The sequence below is a fragment of the Cryptomeria japonica genome, chromosome 2, assembly GCF_030272615.1.
Source record: "Cryptomeria japonica chromosome 2, Sugi_1.0, whole genome shotgun sequence".
Lineage (NCBI taxonomy): Eukaryota > Viridiplantae > Streptophyta > Pinopsida > Cupressales > Cupressaceae > Cryptomeria > Cryptomeria japonica.
Genome location: NC_081406.1, coordinates 329,504,305 through 329,529,344, shown reverse-complemented (window position 1 = coordinate 329,529,344; position 25,040 = coordinate 329,504,305).

The following is a 25,040-nucleotide window of genomic DNA, read 5'->3' as shown; positions in this document are numbered from 1 at the left end:
TAACAAGGAAATGAAGACAATGAAGATCAAATGATGGAACTTGAGGCACTATTAGCAAAAATATTTCCAAGAGGCACCAGTAAGTATAAAGGAAAGCTACCTTTGAAGTGTTTCTCTTATAGTAAAATTGGTCATATTGTTGCTAATTGTCCTAATGTTGACAAGAAAGAGAAATTTAGAAAATATAGAGGAAACCTAGGCAAAAAGCAATGTTATGTTGCAGTAGATGAAGGTGTGACTGATGAGGAGTTTGAAGATGAAGATGACAATGAGGAAATTGTGTTTGTACCCATTAAGAAGGAACTGATAGATGAAAAGGCACTAGTATCTCATATGGAGAATAGTGATGAATGAATTATAGATAGTGGTTGCTCACACCACATGACCAGAGATAAAAGTAAGTTCATAACCCTTGATGAATTTTATGGTGGAGTTGTTAGATTTGGAAATAACTCTCCCTGCATGGTAACTGGTAAAGGATCAATTTCTCTAAATGGGAAGAATAATGTTGATGATATGTTTTGGGTTGAGAGCCTAAAGAACAATCTTTTAAGTGTTGGTCAGCTCAATGATAAAGGTTATTTTCTTGAGTTTAAAAGTGGAGTCTACATAATTCTTGGAGGTAATGGTGAACTGATTTCTATCAAGAAGCAAACTAGAGGTAACTTATTCCATTTGAATAATAATGTTAATAATTATCTAGTTGCAAGATTGGAATACAATTGGTTGTGGCATAAAATATGTTGTCATGTTAATTTTGATAATTTGGTTAAGATAAGCAAGTCAAGTGTTGTAAGAGGATTTCCCAGCTTATTAAATCAGATAGTGTGATATGCAAAGATTGTCAAATTGGTAAGATGACCTCTATTTCTTTCAAGAGAAAGAATTGCATTTATGAGAATATTTTAGATTTTTTACATATTGGTCTCTGTGGCCCTATGAGAACAAAGAGTTATTATGGTGATAGGCATTTCATGATTTTCATCGATGACTATTCTAAAATGATGTGGGTGACATTTTTGAAGGAGAAATCAAAAGCATTTAGTAAATTTAAATCATTTAGAGCTCTAGTTGAGAATGAGATTGGTAAGAACTTAAAGTGTTTAAGATCAAACCAGGGAGGAGAGTTTACATCTAATGAATTTGTTAAGTATTGTGATGAACAGGGTATCAAGAGACAAATGTCAGCTCTGAGGACACCACAAAAGAATGCCATAACAGAAAGGATGAATAGAATAATAGTTGAAGCTGCTAGAACCATGCTATTACAGGGTAATGTACCTAAAATGTTTTGGAGAGAAGCAGTCAGTACTGTTGTATACACTTTAAACTACGTACTAGTAAAAAGAGGTAACAACAAAACACCCTATGAGCTATGGTATGGAAAAAATCCTTGTGTAAGTTATTTCAAAAATTTTGGGAGTCAATGTTTTATTAAGAAAGATAATTACATTGAGAAATTTGATGCAAAATCTGACGAGGGAATCTTTCTTGGTTACTCTACTAAGAGTAAGGCATATAAATGTTACAATAAGAAAACTAAGAAGATTATTGAAAGTGCTAATGTGAAGATAGATGATCTCTCTGGAAAGATAGAAGCTACCAACATATCTAAGCCTAAAAATGATAGTGAGAAACTTGTGATTATTGAACCAGAAGCACAAAACAATGAAGAATCGGTAAGTGATGACAGTGATGAAGAAAATGAACAACAAGAAGCAATAGATATAGAACCGGTACCAGTATTGCCTAGGTATGTCAGATTAAAACATTCACAAGAGCAAATAATTGGTGATAAGAATGCTAGTATGCAAACAAGGAAGAAAATAAGAGAAAAATCCTATTTGATATCTACAATTAAACCCAAAACAGTAAAGGAAGCACTAAAATATGATGATTAAGTTAATGCAGTGAATGAAGAATTAGATCAAATTGAGAAGAATCAGACATGGTCACTTGTTCCTAGACCGGAGGACAAGAATTTAATTGGAACAAAATGGGTCTTTAGGAATAAGTTGGATGAAGAAGGAAAAATGATAATAAACAAGGCAAAGTTAATCTACAAAGGATATGCACAGGAAGAAGGTGAGGATTATGGAGAAACCTTTGCACCTGTTGCTAGCATTTGTTGCATATAAGGGATTCAAAGTTTATCAAATGGATGTCAAATCAACCTTTCTAAATGGGATTCTATAAGAAGAAGTATACATTGAACAGCTGGATGGATTTTCTCTATCTGGTGATGAAGACATGGTATGTAAATTGTATAAAGCACTATATGGTCTAAAGTAGGCATCGAGAGCATGGTATGAAAGATTATATGGACATCTGATCAAAATTGGATTCCAACATACAAGTGAGGACAATAACATTTATTCGAAGACTGATGGAGACAAGATGCTGATAGAAGAAGTGTTTGTAAATGACATAATTTTTGGAGGAAATGATGATTTGTGTATGGATTTTTTTGATGTAATGAAAAAGGAATTTGAAATGCCTCTAATCGGTGAAATAAAGTTCTTTATTGGGTTACAGGTCCAACAACTGGATGGTGGTATCTTTATTTGTCAAAGCAAGTATGTCAAAGAGGTGTTGAAGACATTTGGCATGGAAGACTACAAACCAGTAGGAACACCGATGGTGATAGGCTGCAAGTTGTCCAAAAAAGATGATTCTCCTATTGTTTGTAAAAAAGAGTACATCTATGATTGGTAAGTTTCACTTTGTTGCCCATAGTAGGCTAGACATTTCTCGTGTTGTTGGATTAGTTGCCAAATTTCAGAAAGAGCCTAAGGAGAAACATTTAGTGGTAGTGAAGAGAATTTTTTGATATCTCAAAGGCACAATAGACTATGGTTTATGGTATCATTATAAAGGAGATTTTTATTTGGATATCTTGACTGAAGCATATTGGGTAGGTAATGTGGATGACTAAAAAAGTACAATCGGTGGAGCCTTTCTTCTTGGTGGAATATTTGTGGCATGGACGAGCAAGAAACAAACATGTGTTTCTCAATCTACAGCTGAAGAAGAGTATGTTGTTGTATCCCTGAATTACACGCAGTAAATATGGATGAGACATGTGCTAGAAGGATTCAAAATAGATATGTCTAGACTTGTGACTATCTATAGTGAAAATACAAGTGCAATAAATATTTCTAAGAATCATGTACTTCATGCTAGAACCAAGCACATTGAATTGAAGTATCATTTTCTAAGGGAAAGAGTTCAAGAAAAACAAATCAAGATGGAATATGTGAAGAGTAAAGATCAGATAGTTGATATCTTTACTAAGCCCTTACTGAAGACTACCTTTGAAATTCTTAGAGGTAAACTAGGGGTTAGAACCCTACATCGAAAGAACTAGAATGACGGATATGCATCAATCCTGTGGATATAATGTTTATTCTTCACTAAGGATTGATGAGGTGCAAGCTACTTTGTAGGGGGAGCAGCTCAGATATAAAGTTCTAATTTAATGATCAAATTTGAGAGAAGAAAAGGATCTGAGAAGTTGGAGAAGTATTAGTTTAGGGGGAGAAGAGAAAAGGAGGAGATCAAAAGATGATATGATACCGACAACAAGTAACAGTGATGGTGTTGCAATCTGATTAGTATATCTGATTGGTGTTGCCATCAATGCCAAAGGGGGAGATTGTTGGTATGATTGGAATAACTGATATAGATGAGGTGATGCAGTTAAAGATTGATGACTACACCGGTAGAGGATAGAAGACTATTTGTGATGAAGAGATTGAGATTTTGTGATTAGATGACTTGATAAATTATTTGTGTTGTCATTTATTGAAACTGATGTTAATGATGGTAACTGATGTTTCCTGATGTTTGGTTTGTCATCTAAGTGATTCAGTCTACCGGAGATAGGGTTGACCAGAAATATACTGAAGTCTATGAAATACAACTTTAACCGGTATATGCAGAGATGTTTTACTTGAAGTGAATGATTGGTGATCAATGGTGATTTGTGGTTTGGAATATAAGCTTTTATCATGGTAATGAGTATCTGACCGGAACTGCATCTTGTGATGACCATTGGAAGGCATATTTCTAATTTCTGATGAAGTTTTGCCAGGGTTTAAGAAGGGTTTTAGAACCAGTGATAAAATCATCAAACCAGTAATGATTTTTGGTATGGAAGTGATCGACAACAAGTTCACATGTTGATGATAACACAACACAAACCATGTGAAATTTTTGAAAGATGTTTTGGCACGTTTGGAGAGCTAATTTCTTGGGAATGTGCAAAGTGCATAGAAAAGTGAGCTAAGGGTTTGACTTTGTTCTAGATTGACTTGTTGCGATGACTTATGATCATTCAACGACTGATATTGATTTGTAATTGATTGTAATGATCTACATGATGATCTGTAATGAGTTGTAAATATCTATGATGATCTATGATGTAATTTAGGGTTTAGTGGCCGACCTAGTGGAAATCATTATTTATGTTGTCTTAGTTGATGTTTATTGTGTCGGTGATCTTAGAGAAGAGTGTGAAGTCATACCAGAAAAGAGTGAGATCTACCCGATAGTTTCATATAGTGAAGCATAACTGGATTTGATTTAGCAAGATGAGAAGTGCAAGTAACATATCACTTTTTCACTGTTGTTCTCTAACAATTACAGCAAATTAAATCCCTTAACTGGGTAGGTCCTGACATGCCTTAATCTTGTAAATCCCCTAACAGGGTAGCTCTCAAAAAGAGTGGTAAATCCTCTCATGAGGTTGATCCTAGCAGGTAATTAAGCTCTTGACTGGGTTGCACATCCAAATCCCTTAACTGGGTGACTCCTAACAGGGCATATTATAAGCTCCTAACAGGCCTAAGCTCCTAACAAGGTGTACTTCAAAAGAGTACAAATCTTTGTGGGTACTAATTCCCACTGAGGTTTTTTACCTATTTGGGTTTCCACATCAAAAATATGGTGTTCATGTGTGGAATGATTATCTTAGTTTATTCATTATTTTTTAATACACCGGTTATAACAGTTTATCAGAGATTTATTAGTGATTACTAGTACTATTTAATGAATTGGCATATGTGGTAAATGAAGTTATATTTGTTGTAATAGGTCTAGTTGTAAATTCCTTCACTAGGTGGCTCATTGGCTTAAGTTTAAAATCCTCTAACAAGGTTACTCCTAACAGGGCCAAGGTGAAATCCCTTAACTGGGTGACTCCTAACAGGGTCTTCTCTTAATCGGGCATATTGTGAGCTCCTAACTGGGCTAGGCCTTTAACCGGGCGCCTACAAGAGTGCAAATATTTTGTGGGTGCTAATTCCCACCATGGTTTTTCCCATTTGGGTTTCCACATGAAAAATATGTGTTCATATGGTGGATGAATTGTTTATGTGTTGATTTGATGTCATTACTTTATTTGCATGTTGATGAACACTTGAGTAAATGGCTTGGTAATTTTTTAACCGGTATGTTTGAGTAGTTACCAGTACTGGTTTTTTAAGTGTTTTTAAGGTGTTCTAGATTTGTTTAACTAATGATTCACTCCCCCTCTTAGTAGTTACTGGATCCTCATAATAAAAACACTTGCTTCTAAATATTTTGAAATACCTAATAGTAGGTTCTCTTCCATGCCATATCTCATAAGGTGTCTTTGTATAATTTACTCTTACATGTACCCTATTAAGAATATACACAATAATATGCACAACTTCTTTCCAATACACATTCGATAGATTATCATATTTCAACATAGTTCTGGACATCTCAACAATAGTCTTATTCTTCCTTTCAACAACTATATTTTGTTGAGGAGTCCTAGGTGTAGATAATTGCCTTCTAATAGAATGTTTTCACAAAATATATCAAATTCATTTTATGTAAATTCTCCTCCTCTATTAGACCATAGACACTTGATTTTAGCATCTAATTGATTCTCAACTATAGATTTGAATATCTTAATTTTATCAAAAGCTTCAAGCTTTTCTGTTAAGAAAGAAACCCATGTCATTCTAGAATAATCATCAATAAGAAACATAATATATCTTTCACCATTGAGTCCTCTTATCCTTGTAGGTCCACATAGGTTTGTATGAATAAAATCCAAGGGCCTTGTAGTAAAATATTCCTTGTTCTTGAATCTATTCCTTTTCTTCTTCCCCATCTAACATCTTTTGCATATTATATCAGCAGGTTTGATAATCCTTAGTAGGTCTCTCATAGAATGAGCTGAAATGATCTTCACCATGTTGTCAAAGTTAACATGTCCCAATCTTTTGTGCCATAACCAACATTCATTGCTCTGCACCAGTAAACAATTGCTTCCTCTGCTTTCCTTCATATAGTAGACATTCCTATTTTGTCTTATTCCTTCTACAACCAATATTTCAAAGCCTTTTCTATTCTCACATCTAGACCCATGAAATATGATATTGTACCCGTTACTACACATCTGGCTCGCACTCAAAATATTATGTCTCAAACCTTTAACATAGTAAACATCATCAGTCTTATGCTTAGCATTAATAATTATGGTTCATTTACGATAGATAGGTGTTTCCTCCTCACCAACAAAATTTATTGATCCACCACCATACTTTTCAAAATCTATGAGCTTTGTTTCATCTATCATATGATTTGAGCACCCAAAATCAATTATCCATGCTTTATGTTCTACTTTTGAATGTAGTGCAGTCTTCTCAATCATTGAACTTTCATTGTTATTCTCAGCATGTGGTGTATTAGACCTTTCACTATCCTTTTCTTCTACGGATAAAAATAATTATTCTTTATTTGAGTCATCACCATATTCATCTTCAAAGGAATAGGTCTCCATTGAACAATAACTCTCTTTAGACTTATCTTTGTCTTTAACTCTTTTGTTTTTGTCATCTCTCCTATAGTTCTCTCTTCTCTTTCTATCGTCATCTAACCTCTTATAACTATCCTCCTTGAAAGAACATCTAGAAGCATCATGACAAATTCTTCCACAATTAAAACATTTAGATGGAAACTTACCTTTGTATTTCCCAAATCCTTCTTTCAATCTTCTCACAAAGTTGACTTCCACTTCGTCCATGTCATTGACATTGCTTGATTTAGGTTCATCTTTGATCTTCTTGGTAACTTTGAATGTTTCTTCATTATTCTCATTGTGTTTCTCACAAATTTTTGCAATATCAAAGGAAAAGAGTGTACCATAGACTTGATCTAGGGTATATTTATCCATATCATGACTTTCTTCAATGGAAAGCTTCTTAGGCTTATGACTTTTAGACAATGTCCTCATTACTTTTCCTACAAATTCACTTTCTTCAATTGTTCTACCAATACCTCTGATGATATTGATAACCTCATTCACTTGTTGCATATAGATTTAAATGTTCTCACCTTCAGACATCCTTAGTGTCTCCAATCTATCCTTTAGATTCTGTAGTTTGAATTTGTTAGTCTTCTCATCTCCTTCATAAATGGTGCTCAGTTTATTCAAAATTTTCTTTGCACTTTTGTAACCATTAATCCTGAAAATTTTTGTCACTCAAACTACTAACAAGTATGTTACTCATATTGGCATTGTTTTCATGAATCTTGACTTCATCCGAAGTGGTAGGAATATTGGATATTTCAGTTGTTGGAATGTGTTGTCATTGATGTCAACATATTCCTATGTTATTATAGAGAATTGGTTTGTTGCAGAGAATTGGATTGGTTACAAATGTACTAATGCAGATTAATGGGTTTTGAGATACTTATCTCTAGTTGATTTAGTACGAGTTTTAGTATTCCAGGAAGGTGATTTGGTCGAGTTATGTGATCTAGTGTGATAGTTGGTTTTTCTGTTGATTCTATACTGTAGAGAGTTGTGATTTTTGGATTGTATTACTATGTAATTGATTCCTTATGTTGTGCAGATTTTGGAGAGTTTTTAAGGCGTTCATGTGTATCCTTAAATCGAGTGGTTCATGATTTGGAACTTCATAAGCATATCTTCCAGTTTATTGTTGATGTTCTTGAGCTTTGGTGATGAAATAATTATGATTCTTGTTATCCGAGTTGTTGCGGTTATTGCGGCAGAATTCATGTTGCTTGTTGATGTTGTTTGATCGTGTTCTATGCGTTTTGGTGGTCTGTGTTGATCATGGTGCGCGTTATTGAAAATTTTATTGGTCTGGTGGTATTCTTCATGTTATGTGACATATTTGGTGGTTTAGTATGTTACAGATGATCTTGCTGAATTATTTGGTGGTATTGCATGTTTGAGGATTTGATTTGGATCCATGCTATGTCCTTGTCAATATTATATTGGTTAGCATATTCATTTATGTATCATGGGATGTAATTTTATAATTAGGTCTTATGTGTTGAGTCGACCTTAAGGTTAAGGTTGATTATTTGTATAAATTAGTGTTGTAATTATGTAAGATGTGTGTTTGTGGTTTTATCTATGATATGTGAGAGTAATGTATGTGCGAACAAGAAAATTTATCTTTCAGTATTGGAGATGAACAAAGAAGTGTTGTTGTGTAGACAGTGTGCTTAACTAGAACTATAATCAGGCATTTGGAGATGCTATTCTTTCAATTCACGTAATCCATATTGTTGTTTGATCTCTGCAAGGTAGTGATCCTTTCTAGGGTTGTAGCCCTTTGTTGTGTTTTAAGCAGTGATCTCTAGGGAGTGCGCCAAAATGCATATGAATTCCCCATTGTAATATTTACACATACTACTGGAGAGTATCATCATATTGTGGGTAGGTTCCCACCATGGCTTTTCCCTTGACTTGGTTTTCCACATCAAAAATCTATGTTTTATGTGTGTTGTTGATGTGGTGTTTATTCTTGCTATTGTTATTCCTTATCGGATCTAAAGTTTCCAATTCTCTTTCATATTCTTCCATCTCTCTCATTTCCCTTTTCATATCTGGAAACCCTAGTAGAACTTTCTCCTGGATCATACTTCTTCTTCCCGGATATAGTATCTTTAAATGCAATCTCAATTTTACCATGTGATTCATCAAGTTTTCTCAATTCAAAAGCAACAAACTTACCAACCAACATATCTCTTATCATAGTTGTTGTAGTCTAGATCTCATCAATAGAAACAGATTTGTGTTTATAAGCAAGAAGCAAAGATCTCAACACTTTAGCTACAATGTTATCTTCCTCAAGGACTCTACCGGAATATCTGATGTTCAGCACAAGATCATTCACTTTAGCCATAAAGGATGAAATATTCTCATCTTCTCCCATTCTTAGCAACTCATACTTTCCTTTAAAGCTCTAGAATTTAGCAACTTTCACATGTTTATCTCCTTCATACAGTGTTTCTATCTTCTCCCAAAATATCATGAGAAGTCTGCAATCCCATCACATTAGTCATCTCTACATCAGTCAGGGTACTCAACAATTCTTCTTTAGCTCTTATGTTATGTTCAACATCTTTGATCTCAGTTGTAGTAAAAGAACCATTTTGAGGAACAATATATACATTCTTCATAATCTTCCAATAATCTTCTCCAAGACAATTCAAGTGAACTTCCATTTGATTCTTCCATATAGAGTAATTATTTCCATCAAACCTTGGACTCTCCTTCTTGAGAACAATAGTTTCCATCTGGGATCTCCTCAAGTGGTCAAGACTCTTCTAGAGGATCTAGCTCTGATACCAATTGTTGGCAACAACAATGCAAGAAAACTGAGAAGGGGGGTGAATCAGTTTTCACCAAGTTCAAACAAATTAACCTCAACTTTAGATCTGAATAGGAATAGCAGAATAAACACCACATCAATAAGGACCACCTTGTGCAACAATATATAACTAGTCTTGATAATTTGCCATATTCTAGGTGATAGAGATTTCAAATGATATTCCCATGACTTCCAAGTGGAGTAATTTATGTCATCAAACCTTGGTACCTTCAAATAGACTTCTTGTGAAATGCCAAATCTTCCTTAAGAGGTTAAGCTTATATTATAGGAACCTTTCTCTAATATCAAATAGACCACATGACTAAGAGGGGGGTGAATCAATTTGGTCCTTAAAACATATTATCATTTAAACTTCAAGCCACACTTAAATTATCACTGCAAACATGAAACATGAAAGAACAAAGAAAAACAAACACAAGAATACCAGATTTATGTGGAAAATCCAAGGAGGGAAAAACCACGGTGAGAATCGCACACACAATATAAATAACTAATTATAAAGTTTTAGGCTCAAGGCCAAGGAGCTCATTGCACCTTAACGAACTTGCAAAAATAAGGCACACAACTTTAAGGAAATATAAAAAGGAATTGCAACATTGAGATGCACTATCTCAAGATAGGATACAAAGAGCTACATAGACTGCCAAAGGACTCACTATCTTTTGGAAGGTACAGGGAACCACTATGTCAAGCGAACAATATCATGATAAACATCATTAACTTCATTCATTGTATCAACACACTGTCACATTAAAGATATGATCACCAAATCTTATCACAAACTAAAATTTGTACATTTGTTTCTTGCATATAATTCACAACAATCCACACACATTCCATTACATCAACTTATACATCCACACATCTATTTATACAAGGCTATACACTGAAATCCTCAACTCGGTTAGCCACCAGGACCAAAAATACACAATGTGATCCACTCTAGGAGATAAAGGGGACCCAAAAATATCACAACACATCTTCCAAAGTCAATTCCAACAAACTACACATGCTAAACATCCACTAGATTCTGCATCAACTATAACATGTAGAACAATAATGAAACATGTTAGCCAGTCAACCCAAACACACCACCCTATACAAAATAATCAATGCAGATCTACACACACTATGGTGAGACCCATATCAACACACTAACTCAATCTACATTACATATCTAGACCAAAAAGTATGAACCAAATAAACACTACTTCAGTCAGACAAAGATCAACATAGCTAACAACACTGAACACAAAACACCATAAATTCACTTTCCAATCAAACCAACATCTAAAAAATGAATTGGAATACTACATTAACCATATAAACATGTCCTCCAATTTGAAATACTTAGATCAACATAGCGAAGCAATGTAGAGAATTCTTCGAACCAGATTTGACAGACAACCTCATTGATAGCAAACCACCATAATCAACTACATCATCTGAAAAGATGAAAATATGAAAACATAATAGTTAAAAATCCATAGAACATAGACATTATAACCATTATCATAGGCCATGAACATCAAGAACCAAAGGAAAACATTTAAATACTCTTTCCTGCAAATACTATTTCCTACATATAAAAACTTCCACTACACTAGCCTTTCGAAAACACCTCATACTAACTCAACAACACCACCAAATATTATAGAAAAACCTGAACACTCATTTCTAGACCATCTATAATTTATCAACACCACACATATTGACATCAATGAAAACACTAGACAGGTTGAGTTCAATGACAACATAAGCAACACAACTCAAGTTTCCAACAATGTGTACATTTAATTTACTAGATTCACTAAAGAGGTACAACTCATAGCATTGGTAATTTTGTAAGGCTGCAAGTATAGGCTTGTAAAAACCTATATTATATGATGCGAGCTAGAAAATATTTTCCTAAACTAGACTAACTAGATTGTTCTTATATACTAGCCATTAATTAGGCTTACAAATAAAATTTTGACAAATGTCAATGCATGTATGGTTTTCCTTACATGTGTATGAGTGAGTGGTAGATATTAGACTTGTATAATGTGAGTTGTATTTCCATATGATGTGGTCGTATGTGCTACCATACGTCTAAAGTATATGGTGACAATTTTACTATGTTAGTGTAGATGCTTGTGCAAGTCACACATAATGTAGAGGTATCAATCTATCATATAATTAAATAACTTTAGTGGCTATTATGTTTCTTCTCACTATGTGACATTAGTAGCTTACTTATTGGGGGCTCAATGCCATTCATGGTGGTACAATTTTATGTGCAATCATACTTTTTTAGCAACATAATAGCCTATTTTGTACTTCCCTTATCTCTATGTTGGGGGGAAAGAATACTTCTCAAACATTTTCTCCTTCTTAAAGATAAAACTTTTCCTTTGTTGAAGTTGTGTCTTCTATAAGGATATCTTCTTAATTGAGGAGGTGCATATCCCTATTGAGGACCCCCTCCCTCTTATTGGAACAAGTATCCTTGATGAGATCATATTCTTTCTCTAGAAGTACATATCCTTGATCATGACTTCTTCCTTAGTGATGAAAGTCTATAATCATTCATCAAATCTTCCTTGTTATTAAGGACCCACTTTCCATTTATTAAGTTGTATCTTTTATAATGAACCCTTCTATATTGTGGACATGCATATCCTTACTAAGGATCCCATCCCTCTTGTAGGAAAATGTATCCCTAATGAGGATCTTTTCCTTATTTTAGAAGAGTGTGTCTCTTATAAATGATCTCTCTTTGGTGTTAAATGTGTATCCTTGTCTCCTTTCCTAGGGAGAAAGAATAACATTTCAATTCTCTCTCTTTTTCAGGCATTGTTTTTTCCTTTGTTGAGTTTCATTTTTCATAACTTGAGGTCCTTTCTTACATAGAGTGGACCTCCATGCAAGTACATATATGTCCCTTGGTTGGACTTGTTATTTTTTTGAGATGGTACGTCTTCTTATGAACAATCTCTCATTAGTGAATGTGTGCAATTTCTTATTTTTTAAGGATCCACTTTTTCCTTCTAGAGATTTCATCCTTATTAAAGATATCCTCTATTTTGGAGGTATATATCCTTATGTAAATATCTCTTCCTTTGTGCATCCCTCAAAAGGATCCCTTTACACTTGTTTCAAGATATCTCTTTTATAGTTTTCTTTTCCTTTCTTATAAGAGTTATGCCTCTTTATCTTGGAGTTATGTACATTGTTTCCTAAAGGATATATTCTTGTTGATGAAGGTGTATATCCTTATTTCTATCTTTTCCTTAAGAAATTAACATAGGGATATGTTCACTTATATCACTTTGGATGGTAGGTTTACCAGAGCCTATGATCACCATTTTGTTTTGCTCGACCATTTTCACCATGGGGAAAAGGTGAGCTTGTCGTATTACCTAGCTTGCTCCATGGACCACACTATCAAGGAGATTCAGAAAGATCCTAAAGGTGACCATGCCCTTCACTAGGGTCTTATGGCTCTTGTCTATAAAGTGATTAAAGGGAAGAGTATTGAAAAACCTATAAAAGATAAATATGTAAGAAATGAGGACATGGAGAGTGAAGCCAATGGCTTTAACTTTTACTTGGAGACTGAGGGTGACTCGGAGGAGACTAGAAAAAAAGGTAAGAATAAGGCTAAGAGGAAAGTATTGTGGTGGATTCGGATATTTCAGAGTCTGAGGCCGAATCCTTTGAAGGGAAATTTATTAAAAAAAAGAAAGGGAAAGTTACCGGAAAGCAAAAGCAGAGGAAGAAGACCAGCAAGGAAAGCAATAAAGATATCAGCCAAATCCTGATTGATTCTAAGAAGAGGTAGAGGAGAATAAAAGGGATGAGAGACAAGATAAGGAGGGGGAGGAGAACCAGGTCACAGACAACATTGAGGGTTTGAATGCCCAAGATATGCAGAAAGAGGAGCAAGAAGACAAAAGTGGTAAGCTTGGTGACTGTGTTGGTGAGAATGTGACTATAAAGGGTGTTTGTGAGACTGTTGGTACAATGGTGAAGGATATAGGTAGCTTGAAGAAAGATATGTTGACTGTCAAAAGAGCTATGATTGGTAAGAAACCCCTGATGGAAAAGGTTAAAGAGTTGGCAGTTGCAATTAAGAACGTGGAAGCCATTGAAAGCATGGTGGGTAAAATTATTGCCATTAAAAAAAGGTTAAAGAGATGGAAGAAAACAAGGAGGGGAAAGGAATGGACATTGCTATGAACAATCTAGGTAGAAGAATTGATAAGATGGAACTCACTGTTAAGAATATTGTAGAACAAAACTTCCAGATCCTCAAAGCTTCAGTGGATAACATGAACATCCTGATCAGTAGATTTGAGAACAACACTGAGAAGGATGTTGACAAGGAACAACCGGACAAAAAAGGCCATGTGAAGAGGACCAGGGCCAATACTAGGATCAAGGGCAACATCAAAGGTCATGATCTGGAGGAGTTAAAGACTTCGGCGAACAACATGAAGTTGATGGTTGTCCAAGCTGAGGATATCATGAAGAGTATATAGCTATCTCTATCTCTGTCTTGGCAGTTGTCTTGTTTTCTATCTTTTTTTTTCGTTATGCTTTCTAGATGTTGTCTTTTCCTAGTTTATAAATGTAATGTTATGTTTTATGGGTTGTGATCCATTTTTGTTCGGTTGGGATCTGTTTTAGTTTTTGAAGTGATAAGGCACGGTGTTTTCTAGCTCTTTCTTTTTATCCTGCTTTGTAAAAGGTTTGGGTTCCTTTCAAAAACATAGAGCTATGTTGACATCTTACGGGGGCATACATAATGACCTCCTTGTAGCATATATGTTCAATTTAAGTTATGGATTTACTTGCATGATGCCTTGCTTGGTTATCCTTTTTCAATACAAGTTTGTGGATTTCCTTATAAACCATGTGGTTTGTTTGATTATAATTACTACATGTCTTATACAAGTTGTTGCATTCTAAAAACTAGATCAAAGCCTTAGATGAGATGCTTAACTCCTGAAACTAGATGACATTTTGGGAAGATGAGTTTACTAGAATAACACAACTTGCTAGATCTTGAACAACTATTCCTTTCAAATAGATTGACTAACATAACACAACCTTTTAGACCTTGCAACCTTTCCCTTTGCAATTCCTTGGGGTAATTTGACTAGCATAACACAACTTTATAAAACTTTCAAATCCTCTTTCTCTCTTTTTAGGATGAGTGGGTCTAACATATCTGATGCAGTATGATGAGGGATCACTTCCACTCGCACCTTAACTTGACAAGCTCTACTCAAGATTTCATATCACCAAATGGCTCCAACTCTCCAAACCATTCAAAAAACTCATGGAACACTATATAATATGTGTAAATGACATGACTAAACTTATTTGGTCTTCCAATAAGTCAGGTTGTACATATTTCACACTCTTACCCCTCCAATAGACCTATAGGCTAGTAGTATTCCCAAATTGCAAATCAGGTCATAACTTTCAGTCCAAGTGTGATCTTCACAAACCAAAAACTTTTTTGAGTACCCTTTTTGGATTTTTCAACATACATTAAAGTGACAATAGGTTTTTTTAGAACATGGGGGTCAAATATTGACTGGTAATTCTCATCCTAGGCCTAATTAGTACAACAAATTGAGTTTTTTGGTCATAACTATTGATGCAAACCAGACATAAGGATTCAATACCCAAGATAATTTTTGGATACCTATTTTTTATTTATACAATATATATCAAAATCAGGGTAGGTTTTTTGTAACACAAATGCCTAAAATTGATTGGTAATCTGCATTAGGCTCATCCACCAAGGGTTTTTCAAACCTTGTCTCAATAAAACACCTTTAAAATATTCAAAACTCAAAAAAAATGGATGAGACTGGTCATAATGGAAATTTTATTCAATACTCTATCTAACCATACCACATTTACATCATATAAAATCCATACAAATCCATACTATTCGCTGCAACATGACTATTACCCAAAAATTTGGAAGTTGCAATCCTTAAAATGATCATAACTTTTGAAATACTTAACAAAAATCAATGAAAAAAAAATAAAATAAAAGAGGATTCAGATATTCATCAATCTCAATGCATTAAATATCATCAATAGGTCGTACAAGGCCATACAATGGTATGCAGTAAAGCAGAATGTTGGAAAACATAGAAAACACAATGTATTTTATTCAATAACTTCTCCAAACTTTACATTCCACTTCTACCCTTCTCCTCTCGACCTTACTTGAAGTATTTAAACACATTTAAACTCATTCCCAACTAATTTTAACTTTCCAACCAACACCTATGTGACTTTTCAAATGATGACCTTTCATATTCCCAATTTTTTAATTTTTACAACAAGACAATTTTGCAAGAATTGACAATTTTAAACAAAATAAACTCATAATCACCTAATAACCCATTGAATTAATAAAACATGTTAAATATGGTCTAAATTACCTTACACCATGTAAATAAAATATTTACAAAATGGCCTCACAAAGGCATAAATTCCACTAGGTGCTTCTGCACCAATATCACAACTTTCTACTCGACTCTTCCTTCTACATGGATCACACAACATAAAATTACTTGTTGTCCTATGAGAATCCATGTTTTCATGGATCTCCTTGTATAATATATCTTTCTATCTCATGGTATACATATTCCCTCTTTCTTTTTCATCTCATGGATCATTTATCATAACACAAATTGCTAGCCCATGGAATTCATGCTTTCCCTTTTCTCTCCCCCATGAAGCCATAAAAATAACATGACATTCTAGTTGTTGGATCATGGTTCATCATTCGATGCATGCACTTTCTCTTTCAATGAGATAGCTTGTTCTCTTGCAATAGAATTCAAAGAATGATATTAGTGGTTGATATATTTTGACTATCAAGGTCTCTTCAACTAGTTGACATGGAACCTTTGTTTTTAGTGCTAACCCCTTTGTATCTTTTTTATTTTTGTGTATCTTTATCTTTTATCCTTGCATATGATTGTATAAGTTAAGATCCCAATCTTAGGGGCTCGTTCCCTCAAATTTAGTGATGACTTATCTCTTTGTGATCTTTCTCTCATTGCTCATCTCTATCTCTCTTTTTGCTACTTTTCTATGAGTATGTGCATAGGATCATACTCTCACTAAGGTGGGAGCTATATGTAGCATCATAAATTATAACCCTCATAATTTACACCACCTTTTGTGCCCCTACTTTAGTGTGTCCTATCTTAGCTATCTTCCAGGTCCATTTTTGTCCTGTTTACCTCAAATATGGTGTCATATGTCAGCATGAAGAATTGAACATGTGCCTCAAGATGTGCACCTTGATCTCCTGCTTGTCTATCCTATATTTGGTGGACCATGGTTCCCAGGGAATCTTGGTCCCTAGACCATGGTGCCTAGGGTGTCCTGTACCTCCTTAAATAGGATCAAATTTAAATGGGTTAGTGCACTTCCCCTCCCTAGTGATTTCAATCCTCAATGTCTCAATTTGACTATTAGAGGTTGGCCTAATTGATAAATTACTTTGGGAACCCTACATAAGAGAATTATTCCTATTCATTTTGACATCCACAATCAACCCATATTGTAAGAATTCATCATCAAGCACTCTCAAGCATTCAATGCAACATATCATCCCATCATATCTTTCAAGAACAATTGAGCAACAAATCCACATCAATCTTCATGTAAGAATATGTGTTTAATTATTTCATTCATGTTCATGTTATGACAAGTCATGTTATTGCATCAACACTTGTGATCACATCTAAAGAGAGTTGCATCACCATCTTGTTGGCAATTGACACTCATCCGATGGTTTTTAATGGTAACTCTTCATGGAGATTCGATCTGGTGATCATAATTCCTCTTATCCAGAAGCGGGTGTTAACTAATAGCTTGTTAACTGGCATCTTAGCAAGAACAAAGTATTTTTGGGTTCGGGATCTTTCCAATGATTTTCATGCATTGAATAATATTTGGGATCATTGGGCTAACTTAGAAATATTATTTTATTATTGTTTTGGTAATCTGCATTTATTCTTTGGGATTCGGGTGAGCCGACATAAGACTACACATTACACTAGTAGGCCAACATGGTGGATGATCTATTTTGTGATTACTGGTATATAAGTTTGGTGTGGATGATCATTTTGGTGAATGATGCGATTAGATGTGAGCGAGAGGTGATTGAGAATCCATTTTGGCACAGTTTCACATGCACATTCTTGATCTGGTAGCTGACAGAGACAAAGAACGGGGCAGAATAGAGCATAATAAAGAAGGTGATCCAATTAGTATATTTATCACTCAACTGGAACTCATCCAAGCATTGTAGATGCTTTTTCAGAGTTTATTCACTATAATTCATCACTATAACTAAGTTTTAAGGCATTGAGCCTTCCCTGAGGGTTGTAGCCTTTCGGGTTATTATCCTTGAACAGTGAGCTCTAGGCATTGTGCCTAAATGCCTGTGCATTCCCATATTATAATATTTTTTTGCTACTAGCCATAGTAAAATAATATTATGAGTTCAATTCCCGCCGTGGATTTTCCCATTTGGGTTTCCACATAAAAATATGGTGTTATGATTTTGTGGTTGATTGTCTTATGTTTCTGCATTTTAGTTTTAATTGTTTTCTTCTGGTGGTTTAAAGTTAAGTTTGGAAATATGTTAACTAGTAGATCACTGATTTACCCCCCTCTCAGTGATCCCTGATTCTAACAATTGATATCAGAGCCTAGTTCCTATGAGGAAGCTTAACCACTTGAGGAAGGTCTGAAATATTGATTCAATGGATTCTGGATTTCAGAGATAACTCAGTGTGGCACTTGAGGATCTTGGTGAAGTTAGAAATGAGATCTGTATCGTAAAGAAGAACCCAAATGTTGTTGATGATTTCATTAATGACTTGAACAATCAAGAGAATACTTCAAGAGACAAGAGGAAATAATTGATAGACAAGCTAAAGGAGAAAGAAGATCAGATCATGGAATACCAGGGTAAATATAATGAAGTTAACAAGCTTGAAAGAGACAATGTTGCTTTGAAGAATGAGATGAAATCCATTGTGATGAGGCTGACTAAGGAGATTGAGGATCAAAAGAAGAATGAAGATAATCTAGCACAATCATTGAAGGAAAGAGCAGATGAATGCTTCAAGCTTACCTATGAGAATGATCAGTTGAAGCTTGAGTTGACACAGTCAAGAAATAATGGTCAAGAACTTGAAAGACAAATTACTACCTTAAGGGATGATTGTCTTATGTTTCTGCATTTCAATTTTAATTATTTTCTTTCGATGGTTCAAATCCCGCCGTGCTTTTTCCCATTTGGGTTTCCACATAAAAATATGGTGTTATGATTTTGTGGTTGATTGTCTTATGTTTCTGCATTTCAGTTTCAATTGTTTTCTTCTGGAGGTTTAAAGTTAAGTTTGAATTCTGTTAACCGGTAGATCACTGATTCACCCCCCTCTCAGTGATCCTTGATTCCAACAATTGGTATCATAACCTATTTCCTCTGAGGAAACTTAACCACTTGAGGAAGGTCTGAAATATTGCTTCAATGGATTCCAGATTTCAAAGACAACTCAGTGTGGCACTTGAGGATCTTGGTGAAGCTAGAAATGAGATTTGTACCTTAAAGAATAACCCGAATGTTGTTGATGATTTCATTAATGACTTGAATGATCAAGTGAATACTTCAAGAGACATGAGGAAATAATTGATAGACAAGTTGAAGGAGAAAGAAGATCAGATCATGGAATACCAGGGTAAAGCTGATGAGATTAACAAGCTTGAAAGAGACAATGTTGCTTTGAAGAATGAGATGAAATCCATTGTGATGAGGCTGACTAAGAAGATTGAGGATCAAAAGAAGAATGGAGAGAATCTGGCACAATCATTGAAGGAAAGAGCAGATGAATGCTTCAAGCTTACCTATGAGAATGATCAGTTGAAGCTTGAGTTGACACAGTCAAGAAATAATGGTCAAGAACTTGAAAGATAGATTGCTACCTTAAGGGATGAAATTGATAATTCTAATGAATACAAAGACAAATTCAAAGCTATCTCAGAAAGGATCGATGAGATACTGAAGAGTAAGAGACATGGAAAGGACATGCAAGGACTTGTATTTGAGAAAGGAGAACCTCTGAATCTAGACAAGGCAATGCAAAACCCGATTAGAAGAAGAGCAAGAATCCTTCAGTAAGACAACTTAATACTCATAAATTCAATGGTAGATGTTTTACATGCAGTAAATTTGGTCATATGGTGAATCAATGCAGAAGTAGGATGAATAATGGAATGAACAACATGAATAATGCTCCTACCTTTACCGGTCAGTGTTTCATATGCAATAATTTTGGACACAAGTTAAATATGTGTAGAGTAGTAATGAATAACTTCCAAAACAAGAGGTGTTATGCATGTGGGATGTTTAGACATATCTCTAACCAGTGCAGGATGAGACCAAATCAGATGAACTTCAGACCTATGCAGAGGAATGTTGTTTGTTGTGCATGCAACAAAACTGGTCATGTTGCAAAGTACTACAAAAGAAAGAACAATGCTCCGGTAGACAAAACCAAATCAAATGAGAACGAAAAAGCTAAGGTAGAAGAGATCAGAGATAAAAATGAGAAGATGTGGGTTAGAAAAGATGAATCTAAAGCAGAAAATGGATATGCACGAGAATTAGGTGCAAGATCTTCATCTGGTAACTAGGGCTTTATGCCTTAGGGGAAACATTTTTAATCCAAACCCTAAGAACCCCCCTTTTTAGTGGTCTACAATTGATTCTGGAAGATTGCAAAAGGATTAAATAATATGTGCAAATGTTATCCATATGTTTCAGAGAAGAATCAATGCTCCGGTAAGTGAATCTATGAAAAACCGATTGCAACATTTATTGCACTAGAAAATTATGTTTTCGAAGGATAAAAGTACATTTTGAAGCTTCATTTGTCATAATGCGATCAAGAGATTAGTGCAGAGAAAGAGAGAGAAGCGATTTGGCGATTTCAACAATGATTTCAGCGATTCTAAAGTGAATTTTAGTGCCCGGTTGTGAATCAAGGTATTTATTTGTTCAGGCTTTAAGTTTTTGCAACCCCCAACATTTTAAATGGCTTCAGTTTTTGGTGTTGCTACCCCTTTGGTGGTCGCAATTAAGGATAGGGCCATACCTATTTTCAAAAAACACCTTTTCAAGTTTGTTGAAGATGATCTAGAAGGTGCATTCTCATCGGTACCCTATGACATGCTTCATATTGAAGATATCAGGGCTTACATCCACTGTAATCTTGAGGAGCTTGGAAATGCAGATATGCTAGACCTATACAATACTCACTTGGTAGATGGTTTGGAAAATCTCAAACTCGAGTACAAAGTTCTTTAGGACAAGGGTTTCTCGCAATTTGTTTACTTTCCATTATTTTACAAAGAAGAGTGGATCTGGTACATTCTTAGTCAAGTTCATCATGAATTCATATGGCTTGATAGGTCACACAAGATCACCAAACAAGTGATCTGATTTGTGACATGCGTAGTTGAAACCAGTGAGGTGCCCAGCCCGAGGAAAGTGTCAAATGATACGGTAATAACCACCATTGGCTCCAAATTTGATAGCTGGGCAATGACCATAAACATCATTTTGGATAATGATGTGAAATTTGCATCAATGTTGGTCAGTTACAAGGTTTACCAGTCAAGAAGGTAAAACTCTATCTTCAGTATAGCCATTTACTCTGCATATCAAATACTGAAAGAAGACAAAAGGTATGACCTATGTTCAACCCTCCTGGATGAGTTATTGAGAAATTTGAAGAATATTAAGTAGGATAAAAAGAACACTTTCAAATATGGCACTCTTCTTATTTGCTTGGCCTTATAATTTTTGAATGAGATACCTAGTGTAAAAGGGAAGGTCCAATGGGCCTATGATAGACTGGTGGCGATGTAGATTAAAGAGGGATTATGGGGAATTGGAGATGCATCAATGAGAATATCTTCTCTCTAGGGATACTTCAAATATTTCCAAGAAGCAATGAAAAGAAGAGAGAGGATCCCTAAAGAGATTGTTGAGAAGTATGAGCAAACCATTTGCTTCATGGTTGACAAAGATCAATGCCAAATGGAAGTGATGGAACCCAGGAAAATATGGATCATGACCATGGGGTATGAATTTGACTCCATTACTCTCAAGGCATATGCTCAACATTTACTGAGTCAACTGGTGGACCCCAAGGAAAGGAGATTCAGAACATTCAAAGAGAAAGACCTTGAATTGCATAGACAATTCACTCCACCTTCCTAAAAAAGGAAAGTTACTAAAATGACTGACGAGGTGGCAGCTCATATGGGATTCACCCAAGAGGAGGTGAAAAATCCAAGAGAGATACATGTGCAGAAAGAGGCCAAAGAGGAAACCAAGAAACCTAAGGTTGATCTGGTTCCCTCCAAGGTCAAACCTAAAGAGACCAAGTCTGCTCCTACTCCGGTGGCACAATCTGCAGGACCTAGCCCATCTAGGAAAGGTGTGTTGAAGAAGAAGGAGAAGCTTAAGGTGACCTATATTTTTGTATCTATAGTGGCTTTTGAAGCAAAGTCTAAGGAGGAAGTAGGAAAGGTGAAGAAGAAAGGAGAATTTGTCAGAGTGGTGAGGACACCGCAATCCGGTGGAGCCCAACAGAGTAAGAAGGCAAAATTAGATCTTGTTCCTACCGGAAGGCCTAAGAGAGAAAGAAAAGTAAAAACTTAACCTGAATAAGGTAAAGATAAATATGTTCCCTCATTGATAGTAGATTAGTTAATTGATGAAATAATTGTAGATGGAAATTTGAAGAATCTTAGAGCCTGCTATGAGAAATTAAATGAAGTTGATCAGAGAAAAGTTGAAGAAGCTACTATAAAATATACATGCATAATTTCAATAAGACATTAATTGAATTGGAGAAGACCATTCCCAAGGATTTGTACAATCTCATTAATGCAAGGAGAATGACTACAAGAAAAATAGACAAAGAGATGAAAGAGAGAGAGAACTAATAAATGTTTGCACATGTATTACTCATGATGAAGTCAAGAGGCTGATTAAGGAGGCAAATAAGAAAGAATTGCGAAGTAAGAACAGGGTTAATAGATTAATTATTGGGAAGGTGGAAGAAGTGAGGAAAGAGACATAGGATATATGGAGAAAAATCATTCAAAATGATCCCCTATACAAAGATGCATTTAAGTCTTCTCAATTGGAAGAAAAGAAAGGTGTTTCTAGTGGTCAAAAGGATGAAACTCAAATTGAGGGACATCCAAAAGATCAAGGTAACACATCACTCGATGCTAACACTGATGGTAATCCTTTGTTGGTGGATATATCTATAGCCCTTGAGATCCAACAGGTTGATACTGCACCAAGTGGTGACACTGGTACAAAAAATAAAGGGGATGAGTCTGAGAAGAAGGATGTTGGGAGTACAGAGACAAAGATTGTTGAGTCTAACAAAGGAAAAGGAGTATTTGATCCAAAAATTATCACTCCTCTGGTTACAGGGACCCCACCTCAGATCCCTATCAATCTTGATGGTCCGTTGAACCTTGGAAAGATGTCTCCTGCAGAAAATCTTATGCTCATAGCTGTTGTGCAAGCTCGGGCTAGCCAGGATCTGGTGAAGTCTAAATCTAAGGACAAGAAGCTTATTTTGAAGTCAGTTGATGTTTTACACAAGGTGGATCCAAATGTACAGTTGGAGTCTAACAATAGCCCCTCAAGTAAATTGTTGCAATTAATTAACAATATAAATACCAGTTTTGATTCCTTAGAGAAGTCTGCTACTCAGAAAGTTTTGGATAAATTTAAGAATGTTAGGATGAAGACTTTCTAGAAGATGATTGAGGATGATAGAGTGAGAGCGAATAAGAGATTGCATATTATTTTTGATACATTGGCAGAAGGTGGTAAAATGTACAAATCTTTCCTAATTTTGCCTAAATTCACTGTAGATATAGACAAGCAGATAGGTGTTTGCCAGGGAAAGCTCACTAGTATTTCACAGTCCTTTGATCCTAATGTAACTTTAACCAAAAGTGTTGAAGGGAAGATTATAGCTCTCAATGATCAGATCTCAAGCCTCCAAGCGGACAAGCACAAAATTTTGAGAAAAGTTGGTGAACTCCATAACCTAATTGCCCCCCGATTGGACACCATGTTGAGTAACAAGGTAGATTGTATGAAGGAAATGGCCTAACCCATGTCATCTAACCTAAGGGAATTAGGAATTCATCCTACAGTATTTAGTGCATTCATCATAGTTTTGGATAACTTGAAGAGTGGGTGGGATACTCACCTCAGATTTTTGAAGACTATTTATGCTGACATCTTCAAGTATTTATAAATATCTTTATATATAAGTTTTGATATCACCCCATCTTTGGCATTGTTGTCAAAGGGGGAGAGGAAAGGTGAAAAATGTATAGAAGAGTGGAATTCTTTGTCTAAGGGGAGCCTTAGAAATTCTTTTGATTCTTTTGAACCGGTGTACAGTGCTCAACACTTAGTCACTTTTCATGAGTGTTTCAATCAATGCCAAAGGAGGAGATGTTGGCAATTGATACTCAATTGGTTGGTTTCACTATGTTGTCATTGATGGCAACATGGTATCTTGTTCTAGCTTCATGTTTTGGTTCAATTGTGTATCGGCGAGCACTTCACAGACACTTCACCGACACCGGCACCGACAAGAAGGAAGGATTTATTTGGTTACCGGCAATGCAAGTTGACATGGTTTATAATAAGGATATCGGTATTGAAGGCCGACATCTTCTAGATCCGGCATCGACAATTTTTTTTTTAATTCATGTATTTATGTTATCTAGCTGACATGTATATTGATATTATAATTATCTTTTTAATCCAACATAAGGCATGATAAATTGTATAGGGTATATAGGCTAGTTGGATTATATCATTTTGTGATATGTGAGATCATATGGATAAGTGGATGATGTTATGATGTGAATATGTATTAGGAAGGAAATAGTAAAGGAGATGCAAAATATATCAGAGAGATTATGTATGTGAGGGTTATTTCGGTAAGGGTTTAAGGTTTCAGACTGGAACAGACAAAGCTTAATCGGAACTGTATTCTGGCATAGAAGATGTTATCTTAGCAGTTTACTCATTTCTCTAAATTATAGTCTGGATTTATATGTAGTCAGTGAGGCTCCTTTTATGATTGAGTAGTGTTCTCTAGGCTATAAGCCTTCCTACAAGTGCAGGCCCCTATATTTTGTAATATCTCTTCATATGGCCAATGGATTGATATTGTGGGTCACAAATCCCACCATGGT